This window comes from Pongo pygmaeus, chromosome 14, assembly GCF_028885625.2.
Source record: "Pongo pygmaeus isolate AG05252 chromosome 14, NHGRI_mPonPyg2-v2.0_pri, whole genome shotgun sequence".
Taxonomy (NCBI): Eukaryota; Metazoa; Chordata; class Mammalia; order Primates; family Hominidae; genus Pongo; species Pongo pygmaeus.
Genome location: NC_072387.2, coordinates 10,888,510 through 10,910,654, shown reverse-complemented (window position 1 = coordinate 10,910,654; position 22,145 = coordinate 10,888,510).

Genomic DNA, 22,145 nt, shown 5'->3' with positions numbered 1-22,145 from the left:
GAATTGAATGGAATGAGGAATGAAAAGTGGAATGAAATGGAAAGTGCAATGGAATGGAATGGAATGCAATGTGTTATGGAATGGAATTGAATGGAATGGAATATGGAATGGAATGTGGAATGGAATGGAGTGGATTGCGTAATGGAATGTGGAATGGAATGGAAAGGAATGTGCAATGGAATGGATTTGAGTGTGCAATGGAACGTGGAATGGAAAGTGGACTATACCGTGTATTGGAATGTGGAATGGAGTGGAATGGAAGGGAATGTGGAATGGAAAGTGGAATGGAATGGAGTGGAATGAGAAATGGAATGTGGAATGGAATGGAATGTGGAATGGAATGGAAAGGAATGGAATGTATAATGGAATGGAATGGAATGTGGAATGCAATGTGGAATGGAAAGGAAATGAATGTGGAAAGGAATGTGGAATGGAACTGAATGGAATGTGGAATGGAATGGAATGGATCATGGAATGGAACGTGGAATGGAACGTGGAACGGAATGGAACGAAATGTGGAATGGAATGTGGAATGGAATGTGGAATGGAATTGAATGGAATGTGGTAACGAATGAGAAACTGAATGGAATGGAATAACGAATGGAAGGTGGAAGGGAATTGATTCGAATGTGGAATGGAATGTGGAATGGAATGGAATGAAATAGAATGTGGAATGGAATGGAAAGGAATGTGAAATTCAATGGAATGGAACGGAATGTGGAATTGAATGTAATGAAATGTAATGTGGAATGGAATGGAAATGATTGTGAAATGGAATATCTAATTGAATGGGATGCAATGTGGAATGGAAAGAGGAATGGGATGGAATGGAATGTGGAATGGAATGAAAAATTGAATGCAATGCAATGTGTAATGGAATGTGTAACCGAATGTGCAATGGAATGGATTGGAATGTGGAACGGAATGTGGAATGCTATGGAATGGAACGTGGAAAGAATTGTGGAATGGAATGGAATGGAATGGAATGTGGAATGGTATGGAATGGAATGTGCAATTCAATGGAATGGAATGTGGAATGGAATAGAATGGAAAGTGGAAAGGCATGTGGAATGCAATGTGGAACGGAATGTGGAATGGAATGGAATTGAAAGTTGAATGGAATAGAATGGAAAGGAACGAAGAATGGAATGTGGAATGGAATGTGGAATGCAATGGAATGTTGAATACCGTGGAATGGAATGAAATGTGGAATGGAATGGAATGGAATTTGGAATTGAATGGAATTGAATGTGGAATGCAAAGGAAGGGAATGTGGAATGGAATGTGGAACATAATGTGGATTGGAATGATGAATGCAATGTTTAATGGAATGGAATGGAATGTGGAATGGAATGGAATAGAATGGAATGGGTAATGGAATGTGGAATGGAATGTGGAATGGAAGGGAATGTGGAATGGAATGGAAAGTGGAATGGAATAGAATGGAATGGATAATGGAATGTGGAATGGAATGTGGAATGGAATGGAATGTGGAATGGAATGGAAAGTGGAATGGAATGAAATGGAATGCGCAATGGAATGTGGAATGGAATTGAATTGAATGGGGAATGGAATGTGGAATGGAATGGAATCTGGAATGGAAAGGAATGGAAGTCAATGTGTTATGGAATGGTGGTGAATGGAATGGAATTTGGAATGGAATGTGGAATGGAATGGAGTGGAAGGTGAAATGGAATGTGGAATGGAATGTGGAATGAAATGGAATGGAGTTTGGAATGAAACGAGGAATGGAAAGTGGACTAGAACGTGGAATGAAATGTACAATGGAATGGAATAGAAGCGAATGTGGAATGGAAAGTGGAATGGAATGGAGTGTAATGATAAATGGAATGTGGAATGGATTGGAAAGTGGAATGGAATGGAAGGGAATGGAATGTGGAATGGAATGGAAAGGAATGTAAGGGAATGTGGAATGGAATTGAATGGAAATTGAAATGGAATGGAATAGAATCTGAAAAGGAATGGAATGGAATGGAATGGAATGTGAAAAAGAATGGAATGGAATGGAATGGAATGGGCTGTGGAATGGAATGGAATGGAAAGTGGAATGGAAGGGAATGAAATGGAGTGTGGAATGGAATGAAATTTAACGTAGAATGGAATGGAATGGAATGTGGAATGGAATGTGGAATGGAACATGGAATGGAATGTGGAATGAAAAGTGGAATGGAACGTAATGGTATGTGCTAAGGAACGTTGAATGGAATTGAATGGAATGTGGAATGGAATGGAATGGAATGTGGAATGGAATGTGGAAAGCAATTCAATGGAATGCGGAGTGGAATGTGGAACGTGGAATGGAACCTGGAATATAATGTAATGTGGAATGGAATGGAATGGAATGGAATGTGGATTGGAATTGAATTTAATAGTATGGAACGTGGAATGCAATAGAATGGAATGGAACGTAGAATGGAATGTGGAATCGAATGGAATGGAATGTGGAAAGGAATGTGGAATGCAATGGTTTGGAATGAGAAATACAATGTGTAATGGAAAGGAATGGAATGTGGAATGGAATGGAATGGAATGTGTAATTCAAAGGAACGGAATGGAATGTGGAAAGGAATGGAATGGAATGGCATGTAATAGAATGTGGAATGGAGTGGAATGCAATGTGGAATGGAACATGGAATGGAATGTGATGGAATATGGAATGGAATGTCATTCAATGTGGAATGGAATGTGGAAAAGAGAAGAATGGAATATGGAATAGAATGGAATGTATTGTGGAGTGAAATAGAATGGAATGTGGAATGTAATGGAATGGAATGTGGAATTGAATGGAATGGTATGGAATGTGGAATGGAATGCACTGGAATACGGAATGAAAAGTGGAATGGAATGGAATGGAAAATGGAATGGAAAGTGTAATGGAAACTGCAAAGGAACTTGGAATGGAAGATGTAATGGAATGAGTAATTGAATGGAATGGAATGTGGAATGGAATGGAATGGAATGTGGAATGGAATGGAATGGAATGGAATGTGGAATTCAAAGAAACGGAATGGAATGTGGAATGGAATGGACTGGAATGAAATGTGGGATGGCATGGAATGGAATGTGGAATTCAATATTGAATGGAATGGGAAGAAATTTGGAATGGAATGTGGAATAGAATGAAATGGAATGTGGAATGGAATGGAATGGGATGGAATGTGGAATGGAGTAGAATGGAATGGAATGGAAGGTGGAATGCAATGGAATGGAATGGTATGGAAGGTGGAATGGAAAGTGGAATGAAATGGGATGAAACGTGGAATGGAATGAAATGTGGAATGGAAAGGAACTGAATGTGGACTGTAATGTAATGGAATGTGGAATGGAATGTGGAATGGAAACTGGAGTGGAATGGAATGGAATGTGGAACGGAAGGTGGAATGGAATGGATTAGAATGTAGAATGGAATGTGGAATGCAATGGAATGTGGAATGGAGTGGAATGGAATGTGGAATGGAATGTTTAATGGAATTTGATGGAATGTGGAATGGAATGTGGAATGGAATGGAAGGAAACGTGGAATGGAATGTAGAATGGAATGGGCTAGAATGTGGAATTGAATGTGGAATGGAATGTGGAATAGAATTGAATGCAATGTGGAATGGAATGGAATGGAATGGAATGCGGAATGTAGTGTAATGGAATACGGAATTGAAAGGAAAGTAATGTGGAATGGAACAGAAAGGAATGTAGCATGAAATCGAATCGAAAGGAATGGAATATGGAATGAAATTTAATGCAACGTTGTATGGAATGGGGAATGGAAAGTGGAATGGAATTGAACGGAACCTGGAATGGAATATATAATAGAATGGAACAGAATGTGGAATGGAATGGAATGGAACGTGGAATGCAATGGAATAGAATGGCATGGAAGGTGGAATGGACTGGATTGGAATATGGAATGGATTGGAATCGAATATGGAATGGAATGGAATGTTTAATGGAATGGAATGGAAAGGAATGGAAACAGGAATTGAATGGAATGTGGAATGGAATGTGGAATGGAATGTAGAATGGAATGTGGAAAGGAATGGAATGTGGAATGTAACGTGGAAAGGAATGTGGAATGAAATGAGAAATGGAAAGGAATGGAATGTGTAATGGTATGCGGAATGGAACGGATTGAAATGAGGAATGGAATGTGGAATGGAAAGTAATGGAATGGAATGTGGAAGGGTATGTGGAACGCAATGTGGAATGGAATGAGAAATGGAAAGTAATGGAATGTGGAAAGGTATGTGGAATGGAATGGATTGAAATGTGGAATGGAATGTGGAATGGAATGGAATGTAATGGAATGTGGAAGGGAATAGAATGTTGAATGTAATGTGGAATGAAATGGGATGGAATTTGGAGTGGAATATGGAAAGGTATGGAATGGAATGGAATGTGGAATGGAATGTAATGTAATGAAATGCGGAATGGAATGGAATGGAATGTGGAATGGAAAGGAATGGAAAATGGAATGGAATGTAGAAGTTATTGCAATGCAATGTGGATCGGAATGGAATGGAATGTGGAATGGAATGGAAAGGAAAGTGTAATGGAATGGAATGGAATGTGGAATGGAATGGAATATGGAACAGAATGGAACAGAAGGTAATGTGGAATGGAATGTGGAGAGGAATGTGGAATGGAATGAAATGGAATGTGGAGTGGAACGTGGAATGAAATGCAAAGCAATGTGGAATGGAATGCGGAATGTAATGTAATGCAATGAGGAATGCAATGTGGGATGGATTTGAATGTGGAATGGAAGTTGGAATGGAATGGAATGGAATGTGAAATGGAATGTGGAATTGAATGGAATGGAATGTGGAATGGAATGTGGAAAAGAACGTGGAATGGAATGTTGAATGGAATGTCAAATGGAAAGGAAAGGAAAGTGGAATGGAATGAGGAATAGAGCTTGGAATGGAATGTGGAATGAAATTTGGAATGGAACGGAATGGAATGTGGAATACAATGTGGAATGGAATGGTACGTAATGTGCAATTAAATGAAATTTAGTGTGAAATGGAATGTGGAATGCAATGGGATGGAATGTGGAGTGGAATGTGGAATGGAACGTGGAATAGAATATAACGTGGAATGGAATGCAATGAAATGGAATGTGGAATGGTATTGAATGGAATGGAATGGAATGAGGAATGGAATGGAATGGAATGGAATGGAATGTGGAATCGAATGTGCAATGGAATGGAATGGAAAGTGGATTGGAATGTGGAATCGTATGTGGAATGCAATGAAATGGAAAATGGGGCGGAATGTGGAAAGGAAGGTGGAATAGAATGTAACGAGGAATGGACTGGAATGTGGATTGTAATGTGGAACGGAATGGAATGGAATGTGGAATGCAATGGAATGGAATGTGGAATTCAATGGAACGGAATAGCTGTGGAATGGAATGGACTGGAATGGTATGGAATGGAATGTGGAAAGTAATGGAATGCAATGTGGAATGGAATATGTAATGGAAAGGGATAAAATGTCGAATGGAATGTGGGATAGAACGGAAAGGAATGTGGAAAGAAATGTGTAAAGGAATGGAAAGTAGAAAGCAATGGAATGCAATGTGGTAGGTAATGTGGAATGGAATGGAATGGAATGGAATGGAATGAGGAATGGATTGGAATGGATTGTGGAATGGAAGGGATTAGAACGGAATGTGGAATGGAATGTGAAATTGAAATGAATGGAATGTGGAATGTAATGGAATGCAATCTGGAATGGAATGCACTGGAATGTGGAATGGAATGCAATGTGAAATGGAATGGAATTGAATGTGGAATGTGAAATGGAATGTGGAATTAAAACTGAAACATAATGCGGAATGGAAAGTGGAATGGAATGCGGAATGGAATATGAAATGGAATGTGGAATGGAATGTGAAATAGAATGTAGAATCGATTGTGGAATGGAATGAAATGGAACATGCAGTAGAATGGAATGGAAAGTGGAATGGAATGGAATGGAATGTGGGATTGACTGGAATGGAATGTGGAAAGGAATGGAATGGAATGTGGTATTGAATGGAATCGAATTCAGAATGGAATTGAATTGAATGGCTTGAAATGTGGAATGGAATGGAATGGAAAGTTTAATGGAATGTGGAATGGAATGGAATGGAACGTGGACTGCAACGTGGAATGCAACGTGTAATGGAAAGTGCAATGGAACGTGAAAGGGAAAGTGGAATGTAATGTGTAATGCAATGGAATGGACTGTAGAATGGAAGGGAACGGAATGCGGAAAGGAATGTGGAATGGAACGTGGAATGGAAAGTGGAGTGGAATGGAATGGAACGTGGAATGGAATGGAATGGAAAGTGGAATGGAATGGAATGGAGTGTGGAATGGAAGGAACTGGAATGCGGAATGGAATGTGGAATGGAATGGAATGGAATGTGGAATGGAATGTGGAATGGAACGTAGTGCAGTGGAAGGTGGAATGGAATTGAATGGAATGTGGAATTGACAGGAACGGAATGTGGAATTAAAAGTGGAGGAACTGGAATGCGGAATGGAATGTGGAATGGAATGGAATGGAATGTGGAATGGAACGCAATGCAGTGGAATGTGGAATGGAATTGAATGGAATGTGGAATTGACAGGAATGGAATGTGGAATGGAATGGAACGGATCATGGAAAGGAATGTGGAATTGAATATGGAATGGTGTGTGAAAAGGAATGTGGAATGGATTGTGGAATGGAATGAAATAGAAAGTGGAAGGGAATGGAATGTAATGAGGAATGGAATGGCATTGAACGTGGAATAGAACGTGGAACGGAATGCAATGGAAAGTGGAATGGAATGGACTGGAATGTGGAGAGGAATGGAATGGAATGTGGAACGGATTGGAATGGAATGTGAAATGCAATGTGGAATGGAATGTAATGTAATGGGATGTGCAATGGAATGGAATGGAATGGTAGGGAATATGGAATGGAATGGAAGGGAATGTGGAGCGAAATGGAAGGGAAAGGAATGTGGAAAGGAAAGTGGAATGGAACGTGGAATGGAAAGTGCAATGGAACATGGAATGGAATGAGTAATGGAAAGGAATGGAATGTTTAACGAAAGGGAATGGAATGCGGAATGGAATGTGGAATGGAATGTGGAATGGAAAGTGGAATGGAATGGAATGAACGTGAAATGGAATGGAATGGAACGTGTAATGGAATGGAATGGCATGTGTAAAGGAAGGGACTGGAATGCAGAATGTAATGTGCAATGGAATATGGAATGGAATGTGGAGTGCAATGGAATTGAACGTGGAATGGAATGTGGAATGCAATGTTTAATGGAGAGTGGAATGGAATGTGGAATGGAAGGGAATGGAATGTGGAACCGAATGTGGAATGGAACGGAAAGGAATGTGGAACAGAATGTGGAATGAAAAATGGAATGGAATGGACTGGATTGTGTAATGGAATGGAATGGAATGGTGTGGAATAAGGAATGGAATGGAATGGAAAGTGGAATGGATCGTGCAAAGGATTGTGGATTGGAACGTTCAATGGAATGTGGAATGGAAGTTGGAAAGCAATGAAATGGAACATGGAATGGAATGTGGAATAGAAAGGAAAGGAACGTGGAATGGAATGTTGAATGGCATGGAATGGAACATGAAATGGAATGAAGGATGGAATGGAATGGAATGTTGAATTTAATGTGGAATGGATCGTGGAATATTACGTGGAATGTCATGTGGAATGGAATGTGGAATGAAATTGAATGGAATGTGGAATGGAATGGAACGGATTGTGGAAAAGAATGGAATGGAATGGAATGTGAAATGCGATGTAACATAATGGAATGTGAAATTCAATGGAATGGAATTGAATGTGGAAAGTAATATAATGGAATGTCGAAAGGAATGTAATGGAGAGTGGAATGCAATGTGGAATGCAGTGTGGAAAGGAATGTGGAATGGATTGGAATGGGACGTGGAATGGAAAGTGGAATGGAATGTGGAATGTAATGTCAAGTGAAATGGAATGGAATGTGCACGAAATGGAATGGAGTGGAATGTGGAATAGGATGGAATTTAATGAAATGCGGAATGGAATGTGGAATGTAATGGAATGGAATGTTGAATTAAATTGAAATGAAAGTGGAATGGAATGGAATGGAATGTGGAACAGAATGGAACGTGGAATGGAATGGAATGGTATGTGGATTGGAATGGAATGGAATGTGCAATGGAATGGAGTGGAATGGAATGGAAAGTGAAATGGAATGCGAAATGCAATGTGAAATGGTATGTGGAATGAAATGTGGAATGGAAAGTGGAATGGAATGAAATGGATCATGGAAAGAAATGGAATGGAATGGGAAGTGGAAAGTGGAATGGAAATTGGAAAGGAGCGTGGAATGGAATGGATTGGAATGTGGAATGGAATGTGAAATGGAATCTGGAATGGAATGTGGAATGGAATGGATTTGAATGTGCAGTGGAATGTGGAATGGAATACAATGGAAAGTGGAATGGATCGTGGTACGGATCGTGGAATGGAACGTGGAATGGAACGTGGAATGAAATGTGGAATTGAATGGAATGGAATGTGGAATGGAATGCTGAAAGGAAAGCAATGAAATGAGGAATGGAATGTGGCATAGAATGGAATGGAATGTTGAATGGAATGCAGAGCAAATTAGAAAAGAATGTGGAATGGAATGTGGAAGGGAATGTGGAATGGAATGGAATTGAATGTGTAGTGGAATGGAATGGAATGTGGAATAGAATGGGATGGAATGGAATGGAAAGCGGAATTGAATGGAATGGAATGTGGAATGCAATGGAATGGAATGGAATGCACAAATGAATGGAATGGAATGTAGAAAGTAATGGAATCTACTGTGGAATAGTATGGAATGCAATATGGAATACAATGTGGAATGCAATATGGAAAGTAATTGAATGGAATGTGGAATGTAATAGAATGGAATGTGGAACAGAATGGAATGGAATGGAATGTGGAACAGAATGGAATGCAATGGAATTGAATGAGGAATGGAATGGAATAGAATGTGGAATGCAATGGAATGGAAAGAAATGTGGAATTAAACGGAATGGAATGTCGAATGCAATGGAATAGAATGTGCAATGGAATAGAATGGAACGTGGATTAGAATGTGGAATGGCACGTGGAATGGAATGTGGAATGCAATTGAATGGAATGTGGAATATAACGGAATGGAATGTGGAATGCAATGGAATGGAATGTGGAATAGAATGGAATGCAATGGAATGGAATGTGGAATGGAATGGAATAGAATGTAGAATGGAATCTTGATTGTAATGTGGAATTGAATGTGGAATGAAATGTGGAATGGAAAGGAATGTAATGTGGAATGCAATGTGGAATGGAATGTGCTATGAAGATTGTAATGGAATGGAATGGAAAATGGAATGGAACATGGAATTGAATGAAATGGTATGTGGAGTGGAACGTGGAATGGAATGTGGAAGGGAACGTGGAATGGAAGTTAATGTGAAATGGATTGGAATGGAATGTGGAATGGTGTGTGGAATGGAATGTGGAAAGGATAGTTGAATGGAATGTTGAATGGAATGGAAAGGAATGTGGAATGGAATGTGGAATGGAATCTGGAATGGAATGTGGAATGGAAAGTCGAAGTGAACATGAAATGGAATGGAAGGAATGTGGAATGGAATGTGGTATAGAATGTGGGATGGAATGTGGAATGCAATGGAATGGAATGTGGAAAGGAATGTGGAATAGAATTTGGAAAATAATGTGGAATGGAATGGAATGTGGAATGGAATGGATTGGAATGTGGAAAGGAATGTGGAATGGAATGAAGAGTAATGTGGAATGGAAAGGAAAGTTATGTGAAATGGAATTTTGAATGGAATGTGGAATGGAACGGAATGGAATGTGGAATGGCATGTGGAATAGAGTGTGGAAGGGAATGGGGAATGCAAAGTAACAAAATCTGGAAAAGAATGTGGAATGCAGTGTGGAAGGGAATGGGGAATGTAATGGAAATGAATGCGGAATGGAATGTGGAATGGAATGTGCAATGGAATGGAGTGGATTGTGGAATGGAATTGAAAGGAATGGTGTGGAATATGGAATGGAATGCAATGGAATGTGGAATGGAACGTGTAAAGGAACGTGGAATGGAACGTGGAATGCAACGCGGAAACGAAGGTGGAATGGAATGGAATGGAAAGTGGAATGGAATGTGGAATGGAATGGAATGGATAGTGTAATGGACTGTGGGATGCAATGAAATGGAATGTGGAATGGAATGTGGAATGGAATGGATTGGAATGCGAAATGGATTGTGGAACGGAATGTGGAATGAATCGTGGAATGGAACGTGGAATTGATTAAAATGGAACTTGGTATAGAATGTGGAGTGTAATGGAAGGGAATGTGGAATGAAATGTGGAGTGTAATGGAATGGAATGTGGAACGGAATGGAATGGAATGTGGAATGGAATGGGGAATGGAATGGAAAGTAATGAAGAATGGAATGTGGAATGGAATGTGGAATGGAAAGTGGAATGGAATGGAATGGAATGTGGAATGAAACATCGAAAGAAATCAAATGGAACGTGGGACGGAAAGTGGAATGGAATGTGGTATGCAATGTCGAATGGAAAGCAATGGAATGTGGAATGCAATGTGGAATGCAGTGTGGAATGGAATGGAATGGAACAGGGAATGGAACATGGAATGTAATGGAATGGAACGTGGAATGAAATGTGGAAAGGAACGTGGAATGGAAAGTAGAATGCAATTGAATGGAACGTGGATTTGAATGGGGAACGGAATGTGGAATAGAAAGTGGAATGGAATGTGAAATGGAATGTTAAATGGAAAAGAATGGAATATGGAAAGCAATGGAATGGAATGGGGAATGTAATGGAATCGAATGTGGACTGGAATGTTATACAATGGAATGGAAAGCGCAATGGAATTTGGAATGGAACGTGGAATGGAGTGGAAAGGAAAGTTGAATGGAACGTGGAAAGGAATGGAATAGAAGGTGGAATGGAATGTGGAATATAATGTGGAATAGAATACAATGGAGAGTGAAATGGGATGTGGAATGGAATGGAATGGAATGTCTAATGGAATGTGGAAAGGAATGGAGTGGAATGTGGAATGCAATGTGCAATAGAATTTGGAATTGAATGGAATGGAAATTTGAACAGAGTGTGGAATGGAAAGGAATGGAATGTGGAATGAAACGTGGAACTGAATGTGGAATGGATTAGAATTTAATGTGGAATGGAATGTGGAAGGGAATGGAATGGAATGCGGACTGGTATGTGGAATGTACTTTAATGGAATGTGGAATGGAATGTGGAATGTAATGGAACGGAAAGTGGATTGGAATGTGGAATGGAACGTGGAAAGGAAGGTGGAATAGAACGTCAAATGTAATGGAATGGATTGTGGAAAGGAATGGAATGGAACGTGGAATGGAATGTGAAATGAAATGTAGAATGGAATGTGGAATGTAACGTCGAATGCAATGGAATGGAATTTGGAATGGAATGAAATGGAATGTGGAAGGGAGTGTGAAATACTATGTGGAATGGAATGTGGAATGGAATGTGGAATGGAATGTGGAATAGAATGTAATGGAATGGAATTTATTGTGGAATGGAATGTGGAATGGAATGTGGAATGGAAAATATAATGGAATGGAATGGAATGTGGAATGCAATGTGGAATGAAATGTGGAATGTGACGTGGAATCCAATGGAATGGAATGTGGAATGGAACTTGTAATGGTACGGAATAGAACGCGCAATGGAACATGGAATGGAACGTGGGAAGGAACGTGGAATGGAATGTGAAATTTAACATGGAAGGGAATATGCTACGGAATGTGGAATTCAAGGTGGAATGGTACGTGGAAAGGAATGTGGAATGGAATGTGGAATGGAACGTGAAATGGAATGGAATGAAACGTGGAATGGAATGTGTTGGAATGTGGAATGGAATGGAATGGAATGTGGAATGGAATGGAATGGAATGTGGAATGGAATGGAATGGAATGTGGAATATAATGGAATGGAATTTAGAATGGAATGGAATGTGGAATGGAATGTGGAATGGAATGGAATGGATTGTGGAATGGAATGGAATGAAATGTGGAATGGAATATGGAATGGATTACGGATTGGTATGTGGAATGGAATGGAATTGAATGTGGAATGGAATATCATGGAAAGTGGAATATAGTGGAATTGAATAGAATGTGGACTGAAATGGTATGGAATGAAATAGAAAGTGGAATGGAATGGAATGGAATGTGAACGGAATGGAATGGAACGTGAAATGGAATGGAATGGAATGTGGAATGGAATGTGGAATGGAATGTAATGGAATGCCGAATGGAATGTGGAATGGAATAGAATGTGGAATCGAAGGTGGAATGAAATGGAATAGAATGTGGAATGGAATGTGGAATGAAATGGAATGGAATGTGGAATGGAAAGTGGAATAGAATGTGGAATAGAAAGTGTAAAAGAATGTGGAATTGAATGGAATGGAATGTGGAATGTAATAGCATGGAATGTGGAATGGAATGGAATGGAATGTGGAATGTAATAGCATGGAATGTGGAATGGAATGGAATGGAATGTGGAATGAAACTTGGAATGGAATGGAATGGAATATGGTGCAGAATATGAAATGGAACGTGGAATAGAATGGAAAGTGGAATGGAATGGAATGGAATGTAGAATGGAATGGAATGGCATGGAATGGTATGAGGAATGGAATGGAGTGGAGTGCATTGTGGAATGGAAGGTGGAATGGAATGGAATGGAAACTGGAATGCAATGGAATGGAATGTGGAATGGAATGGAATGGAATGTCGAATGGAATGGAATGGATTGTAGAATGGAATGTAACCGAAAATGAATGGTATGGATTGGAATGTTGAAAGGAATTGAATGGATTGTGGAATGGATTGTGGAATGGAATGGAATGCGGAATGGAAGGTGGAATGAAATGGAATGGAATGTGGAATGGAATGGAATGGAATGTGGAATGGAATGTGGAATGGAATGTGAAATGGAATGGAGAGGAATGTGGAATGGAAAGTAAAATGGAATGGAATTGAAAGTGAAATGGAATGGAAAAGAATGTGGAATGGAATTTTGAATGGCATAGAATGGAAGGTGAAATGGAATGGAATGGAATGCGGAGTGGAATGTGGAATGGAATGTGGAATTGAATGGACAGGAATGTCTAATGGAATATAATGGAAAGTGAAATAGAATGTGGAACAGAATGTGAAATGGAATGTGGAGTGGAATGTGAAACAGAATGAAATGCAACGTGGAATGCAATGGAATGAAACGTTTAAAGGAATGGTATGGAATGGAACGTGGAATGTAACATGGAATGGAAAATTGAATGGAATATGGAATGGAATATTGAATGGAATGAAATGGAATTTGGAAATCAATGTGGAAAGGAAAGGAATGGAATGTGGAATGGAATGTGGAATGGAATGCAATGGAATGAGAATTGAATGTGAAATGGAATGGAATGGAATGTGGAATGGAATGTGGAATGGAATGTGGAACGGAATGTGGCATGGAATGGAAAGGAATCTGGAATGGAATGTGGAATGTAATGTGCAATGGAACGTGGAATGGAACGGAATGGAATGTGGAATGGAATGTGCAATGGAAAATGGAATGGAACGGAAATGAATGTGGAATGGAATGTGGAATGAAACCTGGAATGGAACGTGGAATGGAATGTGGAAAGGAATGGAATGGAATGTGTAATGGAATGGAATGGAATGGAATTTAAAGTGAAATAGAATGTGGAATGGAATGTGAAATGGAATGTGGAATGGAATGTGGAACGGAATGAATTGGAATGTGGAACGCAATGGAATGGAATGTGCATCAGAAAGGAACGTGGAATGAAATGGTGTGGAATGTGGATTGGAATGGAATGAAATATGTAATGGAATGGAATGCAATGGAATGGAAAGTGAAATGAAATGTTTAATGGAATGTGAAATGGAAGGTGGTATGGAAAGTGGAATGGAAGGCGTAATTAAATGTAATGTAATGTGGAATGGAAAGGAATGGATTGTGCAATGGAATGGAATGCAACTTGGAATGCAATGTGGAATGGAACGTGGAATGAATAGCGCAATGGAATGTGGAATGGAATGGAGTGTAATGTGGCATGGAATGTGGAATGGAATGGAATGGAATTTGCAATAGAATGAGGAATGGAATGGAATGGAATGTCGTTTGATTGTGGAATGGAATGTGGAATGGTTTGTGGAATGAAATGTGGAATGCAATGTGTAATGGAACAGAATGGAATGTAGAATGGAATGTGGAATACAATGTGGAATGGAACGTGGAATAGAACGTGGAATGGAATGGAATTGATCATAGAATGTGTAATGGAAGGAATGCAATGTGGAATGAATTGTGGAATGGAACAGAATGAAATGTCGAATGGAATGTGGAGTGGAATGGAATGGAATGCGGAATGGAATGCAATGCCATGTGTAATGGAATGTTGAGTGCAATTTGGAATTTAATGTGGATTGGAATGGAATGCAATGGAGAATGGAATCTGGAATGTAATGTGGAATGGAAAGGGATGCACTGTAGAATGTAATGAGGAATGGAATGTGCAATGGAAAGTGGAACGGAATGGAATGGAATGCAGAATGGAACATGGAAAGTAATGGAATCCAACGTGGAGTGGAAAGTGGAATGCATAGAGGAAGGGAACTTGGAATGGAATGAAATGTGGAATGGAATGGAATGGAAAGTGGAATGGAATGGGAGACGGAATGTGGAATGAAATGCTAAATGGATTGTGGAATGGAATGGAATGGTATAGAAGATAGAATGGAATGGAATGGAATGTGGAATGGAACGTGGAAAGGAAAGTGGAATGGAAAGTGGAATGTAATGGAATGGAACGTGGAATGGAATGTGAAATGGAATGGAATGGAACATGCAATGGAATGTGGGAAGGAATGGAATGGAATGTGGAATGGAATGTGGAATGGAAAGTGTAATGGAATGTTGAATGGAAAGTGGAATGGAAAGGAATTGAATGGAATGTGGAATGGAATGTGAAATGGAATGTTGAATGGAAAGTGGAAAGGAATGGAATGGAATGTGGAATGGAATGTAATGGAATATGAAATGGAATGTAGAATGGAATGTGGAACGCAATGTTTAATGGAACGTAGAACCAAACGTCGAATGGAATGGAATGGAACGTGTAATGGAATGTGGAAAGGAATGAAATGGAATCTGCAATGGTATGTGTAATGGAATGTGGAATGCAATGGAATGGAATGTGGAATGTAATGTAGAATGGATTGGAACGGGAAATGGAATAGAACGTGGAATGGAACGTCAAATGGAATGGCAGTGAACGTGTAATGGAATGTGGAATTGAATGGAATGGAATTTGGAATGGAATGTGCAAAGGAATGAGGAATGTGGAATAGAATGTGGAATGGAATGGAATGAAATGTGAAATGGAATGTGGAATGGACTGGAATTGAAGGGGGAAAGGAATTTTGAGTGGAACATGAATGGAATGTGGAATGGAATGGAATGGAATGTGGAATGGAAAGGAATTGAATGTGGAATGAAATGTTTAATGGAATGTGCAAAGGAATGGAATGGAGTGTGGAATGGAATGGAATGGTATTGAATATGGTATGGATTGTGGTTTGGAATGGAATGGAATGGTATGGAATATGGAATGGAATGCAAGGGAATGTGTAATGGAACGTGAAAAGGAACGGGGAATGGAACGTGTAATGGAATATTGAATGGAAGGTGGAATGGAATAGAGTGGAATGTGGAATGCAATGTGGAATGGAATGGAATAGAAAGTGTAATGGAATGTGGAATGGAATTTAATGGAATGTGGAATGGAAGGTGGAATGGAAAGTGGAATAGAATTTGGAATTGTACTTGGAATGGAATGTGGAATCTAATTGAATGGAATGTGGAAAGTAATGGAATGGAATCTGCAATAGAACTGAATGGAATGGAAAGTGGAATAGAATGGAATGGAATGGATTGGAATAGAATGTGGAATGGAATGGAATGGAAAGTGGAATATGATATAATGGAATGGAAGGTGAAATTGAATGAAATGGAAAGTGGGATGGAATGGAATGGAATGGGGAATGGGATGGAATGGAATGGGGAATGGAATGGAATGGAATGTGGAATGGAATGGAATGGAATGCAATGTGTAATTGAATGGAATGCAATATGTAATGGAATGAAATGGAATGTGCAATGGAATGAGAAATGGAATTGAATGGAATGAGGAATGAAAAGTGGAATGAAATGGAAAGTGCAATGGAATGGAATGGAATGCAATGTGTTATGGAATGGAATTGAATGGAATGGAATATGGAATGGAATGTGGAATGGAATGGAGTGGATTGCGTAATGGAATGTGGAATGGAATGGAAAGGAATGTGCAATGGAATGGATTTGAGTGTGCAATGGAACGTGGAATGGAAAGTGGACTATACCGTGTATTGGAATGTGGAATGGAGTGGAATGGAAGGGAATGTGGAATGGAAAGTGGAATGGAATGGAGTGGAATGAGAAATGGAATGTGGAATGGAATGGAATGTGGAATGGAATGGAAAGGAATGGAATGTATAATGGAATGGAATGGAATGTGGAATGCAATGTGGAATGGAAAGGAAATGAATGTGGAAAGGAATGTGGAATGGAACTGAATGGAATGTGGAATGGAATGGAATGGATCATGGAATGGAACGTGGAATGGAACGTGGAACGGAATGGAACGAAATGTGGAATGGAATGTGGAATGGAATGTGGAATGGAATTGAATGGAATGTGGTAACGAATGAGAAACTGAATGGAATGGAATAACGAATGGAAGGTGGAAGGGAATTGATTCGAATGTGGAATGGAATGTGGAATGGAATGGAATGAAATAGAATGTGGAATGGAATGGAAAGGAATGTGAAATTCAATGGAATGGAACGGAATGTGGAATTGAATGTAATGAAATGTAATGTGGAATGGAATGGAAATGATTGTGAAATGGAATATCTAATTGAATGGGATGCAATGTGGAATGGAAAGAGGAATGGGATGGAATGGAATGTGGAATGGAATGAAAAATTGAATGCAATGCAATGTGTAATGGAATGTGTAACCGAATGTGCAATGGAATGGATTGGAATGTGGAACGGAATGTGGAATGCTATGGAATGGAACGTGGAAAGAATTGTGGAATGGAATGGAATGGAATGGAATGTGGAATGGTATGGAATGGAATGTGCAATTCAATGGAATGGAATGTGGAATGGAATAGAATGGAAAGTGGAAAGGCATGTGGAATGCAATGTGGAACGGAATGTGGAATGGAATGGAATTGAAAGTTGAATGGAATAGAATGGAAAGGAACGAAGAATGGAATGTGGAATGGAATGTGGAATGCAATGGAATGTTGAATACCGTGGAATGGAATGAAATGTGGAATGGAATGGAATGGAATTTGGAATTGAATGGAATTGAATGTGGAATGCAAAGGAAGGGAATGTGGAATGGAATGTGGAACATAATGTGGATTGGAATGATGAATGCAATGTTTAATGGAATGGAATGGAATGTGGAATGGAATGGAATAGAATGGAATGGGTAATGGAATGTGGAATGGAATGTGGAATGGAAGGGAATGTGGAATGGAATGGAAAGTGGAATGGAATAGAATGGAATGGATAATGGAATGTGGAATGGAATGTGGAATGGAATGGAATGTGGAATGGAATGGAAAGTGGAATGGAATGAAATGGAATGCGCAATGGAATGTGGAATGGAATTGAATTGAATGGGGAATGGAATGTGGAATGGAATGGAATCTGGAATGGAAAGGAATGGAAGTCAATGTGTTATGGAATGGTGGTGAATGGAATGGAATTTGGAATGGAATGTGGAATGGAATGGAGTGGAAGGTGAAATGGAATGTGGAATGGAATGTGGAATGAAATGGAATGGAGTTTGGAATGAAACGAGGAATGGAAAGTGGACTAGAACGTGGAATGAAATGTACAATGGAATGGAATAGAAGCGAATGTGGAATGGAAAGTGGAATGGAATGGAGTGTAATGATAAATGGAATGTGGAATGGATTGGAAAGTGGAATGGAATGGAAGGGAATGGAATGTGGAATGGAATGGAAAGGAATGTAAGGGAATGTGGAATGGAATTGAATGGAAATTGAAATGGAATGGAATAGAATCTGAAAAGGAATGGAATGGAATGGAATGGAATGTGAAAAAGAATGGAATGGAATGGAATGGAATGGGCTGTGGAATGGAATGGAATGGAAAGTGGAATGGAAGGGAATGAAATGGAGTGTGGAATGGAATGAAATTTAACGTAGAATGGAATGGAATGGAATGTGGAATGGAATGTGGAATGGAACATGGAATGGAATGTGGAATGAAAAGTGGAATGGAACGTAATGGTATGTGCTAAGGAACGTTGAATGGAATTGAATGGAATGTGGAATGGAATGGAATGGAATGTGGAATGGAATGTGGAAAGCAATTCAATGGAATGCGGAGTGGAATGTGGAACGTGGAATGGAACCTGGAATATAATGTAATGTGGAATGGAATGGAATGGAATGGAATGTGGATTGGAATTGAATTTAATAGTATGGAACGTGGAATGCAATAGAATGGAATGGAACGTAGAATGGAATGTGGAATCGAATGGAATGGAATGTGGAAAGGAATGTGGAATGCAATGGTTTGGAATGAGAAATACAATGTGTAATGGAAAGGAATGGAATGTGGAATGGAATGGAATGGAATGTGTAATTCAAAGGAACGGAATGGAATGTGGAAAGGAATGGAATGGAATGGCATGTAATAGAATGTGGAATGGAGTGGAATGCAATGTGGAATGGAACATGGAATGGAATGTGATGGAATATGGAATGGAATGTCATTCAATGTGGAATGGAATGTGGAAAAGAGAAGAATGGAATATGGAATAGAATGGAATGTATTGTGGAGTGAAATAGAATGGAATGTGGAATGTAATGGAATGGAATGTGGAATTGAATGGAATGGTATGGAATGTGGAATGGAATGCACTGGAATACGGAATGAAAAGTGGAATGGAATGGAATGGAAAATGGAATGGAAAGTGTAATGGAAACTGCAAAGGAACTTGGAATGGAAGATGTAATGGAATGAGTAATTGAATGGAATGGAATGTGGAATGGAATGGAATGGAATGTGGAATGGAATGGAATGGAATGGAATGTGGAATTCAAAGAAACGGAATGGAATGTGGAATGGAATGGACTGGAATGAAATGTGGGATGGCATGGAATGGAATGTGGAATTCAATATTGAATGGAATGGGAAGAAATTTGGAATGGAATGTGGAATAGAATGAAATGGAATGTGGAATGGAATGGAATGGGATGGAATGTGGAATGGAGTAGAATGGAATGGAATGGAAGGTGGAATGCAATGGAATGGAATGGTATGGAAGGTGGAATGGAAAGTGGAATGAAATGGGATGAAACGTGGAATGGAATGAAATGTGGAATGGAAAGGAACTGAATGTGGACTGTAATGTAATGGAATGTGGAATGGAATGTGGAATGGAAACTGGAGTGGAATGGAATGGAATGTGGAACGGAAGGTGGAATGGAATGGATTAGAATGTAGAATGGAATGTGGAATGCAATGGAATGTGGAATGGAGTGGAATGGAATGTGGAATGGAATGTTTAATGGAATTTGATGGAATGTGGAATGGAATGTGGAATGGAATGGAAGGAAACGTGGAATGGAATGTAGAATGGAATGGGCTAGAATGTGGAATTGAATGTGGAATGGAATGTGGAATAGAATTGAATGCAATGTGGAATGGAATGGAATGGAATGGAATGCGGAATGTAGTGTAATGGAATACGGAATTGAAAGGAAAGTAATGTGGAATGGAACAGAAAGGAATGTAGCATGAAATCGAATCGAAAGGAATGGAATATGGAATGAAATTTAATGCAACGTTGTATGGAATGGGGAATGGAAAGTGGAATGGAATTGAACGGAACCTGGAATGGAATATATAATAGAATGGAACAGAATGTGGAATGGAATGGAATGGAACGTGGAATGCAATGGAATAGAATGGCATGGAAGGTGGAATGGACTGGATTGGAATATGGAATGGATTGGAATCGAATATGGAATGGAATGGAATGTTTAATGGAATGGAATGGAAAGGAATGGAAACAGGAATTGAATGGAATGTGGAATGGAATGTGGAATGGAATGTAGAATGGAATGTGGAAAGGAATGGAATGTGGAATGTAACGTGGAAAGGAATGTGGAATGAAATGAGAAATGGAAAGGAATGGAATGTGTAATGGTATGCGGAATGGAACGGATTGAAATGAGGAATGGAATGTGGAATGGAAAGTAATGGAATGGAATGTGGAAGGGTATGTGGAACGCAATGTGGAATGGAATGAGAAATGGAAAGTAATGGAATGTGGAAAGGTATGTGGAATGGAATGGATTGAAATGTGGAATGGAATGTGGAATGGAATGGAATGTAATGGAATGTGGAAGGGAATAGAATGTTGAATGTAATGTGGAATGAAATGGGATGGAATTTGGAGTGGAATATGGAAAGGTATGGAATGGAATGGAATGTGGAATGGAATGTAATGTAATGAAATGCGGAATGGAATGGAATGGAATGTGGAATGGAAAGGAATGGAAAATGGAATGGAATGTAGAAGTTATTGCAATGCAATGTGGATCGGAATGGAATGGAATGTGGAATGGAATGGAAAGGAAAGTGTAATGGAATGGAATGGAATGTGGAATGGAATGGAATATGGAACAGAATGGAACAGAAGGTAATGTGGAATGGAATGTGGAGAGGAATGTGGAATGGAATGAAATGGAATGTGGAGTGGAACGTGGAATGAAATGCAAAGCAATGTGGAATGGAATGCGGAATGTAATGTAATGCAATGAGGAATGCAATGTGGGATGGATTTGAATGTGGAATGGAAGTTGGAATGGAATGGAATGGAATGTGAAATGGAATGTGGAATTGAATGGAATGGAATGTGGAATGGAATGTGGAAAAGAACGTGGAATGGAATGTTGAATGGAATGTCAAATGGAAAGGAAAGGAAAGTGGAATGGAATGAGGAATAGAGCTTGGAATGGAATGTGGAATGAAATTTGGAATGGAACGGAATGGAATGTGGAATACAATGTGGAATGGAATGGTACGTAATGTGCAATTAAATGAAATTTAGTGTGAAATGGAATGTGGAATGCAATGGGATGGAATGTGGAGTGGAATGTGGAATGGAACGTGGAATAGAATATAACGTGGAATGGAATGCAATGAAATGGAATGTGGAATGGTATTGAATGGAATGGAATGGAATGAGGAATGGAATGGAATGGAATGGAATGGAATGTGGAATCGAATGTGCAATGGAATGGAATGGAAAGTGGATTGGAATGTGGAATCGTATGTGGAATGCAATGAAATGGAAAATGGGGCGGAATGTGGAAAGGAAGGTGGAATAGAATGTAACGAGGAATGGACTGGAATGTGGATTGTAATGTGGAACGGAATGGAATGGAATGTGGAATGCAATGGAATGGAATGTGGAATTCAATGGAACGGAATAGCTGTGGAATGGAATGGACTGGAATGGTATGGAATGGAATGTGGAAAGTAATGGAATGCAATGTGGAATGGAATATGTAATGGAAAGGGATAAAATGTCGAATGGAATGTGGGATAGAACGGAAAGGAATGTGGAAAGAAATGTGTAAAGGAATGGAAAGTAGAAAGCAATGGAATGCAATGTGGTAGGTAATGTGGAATGGAATGGAATGGAATGGAATGGAATGAGGAATGGATTGGAATGGATTGTGGAATGGAAGGGATTAGAACGGAATGTGGAATGGAATGTGAAATTGAAATGAATGGAATGTGGAATGTAATGGAATGCAATCTGGAATGGAATGCACTGGAATGTGGAATGGAATGCAATGTGAAA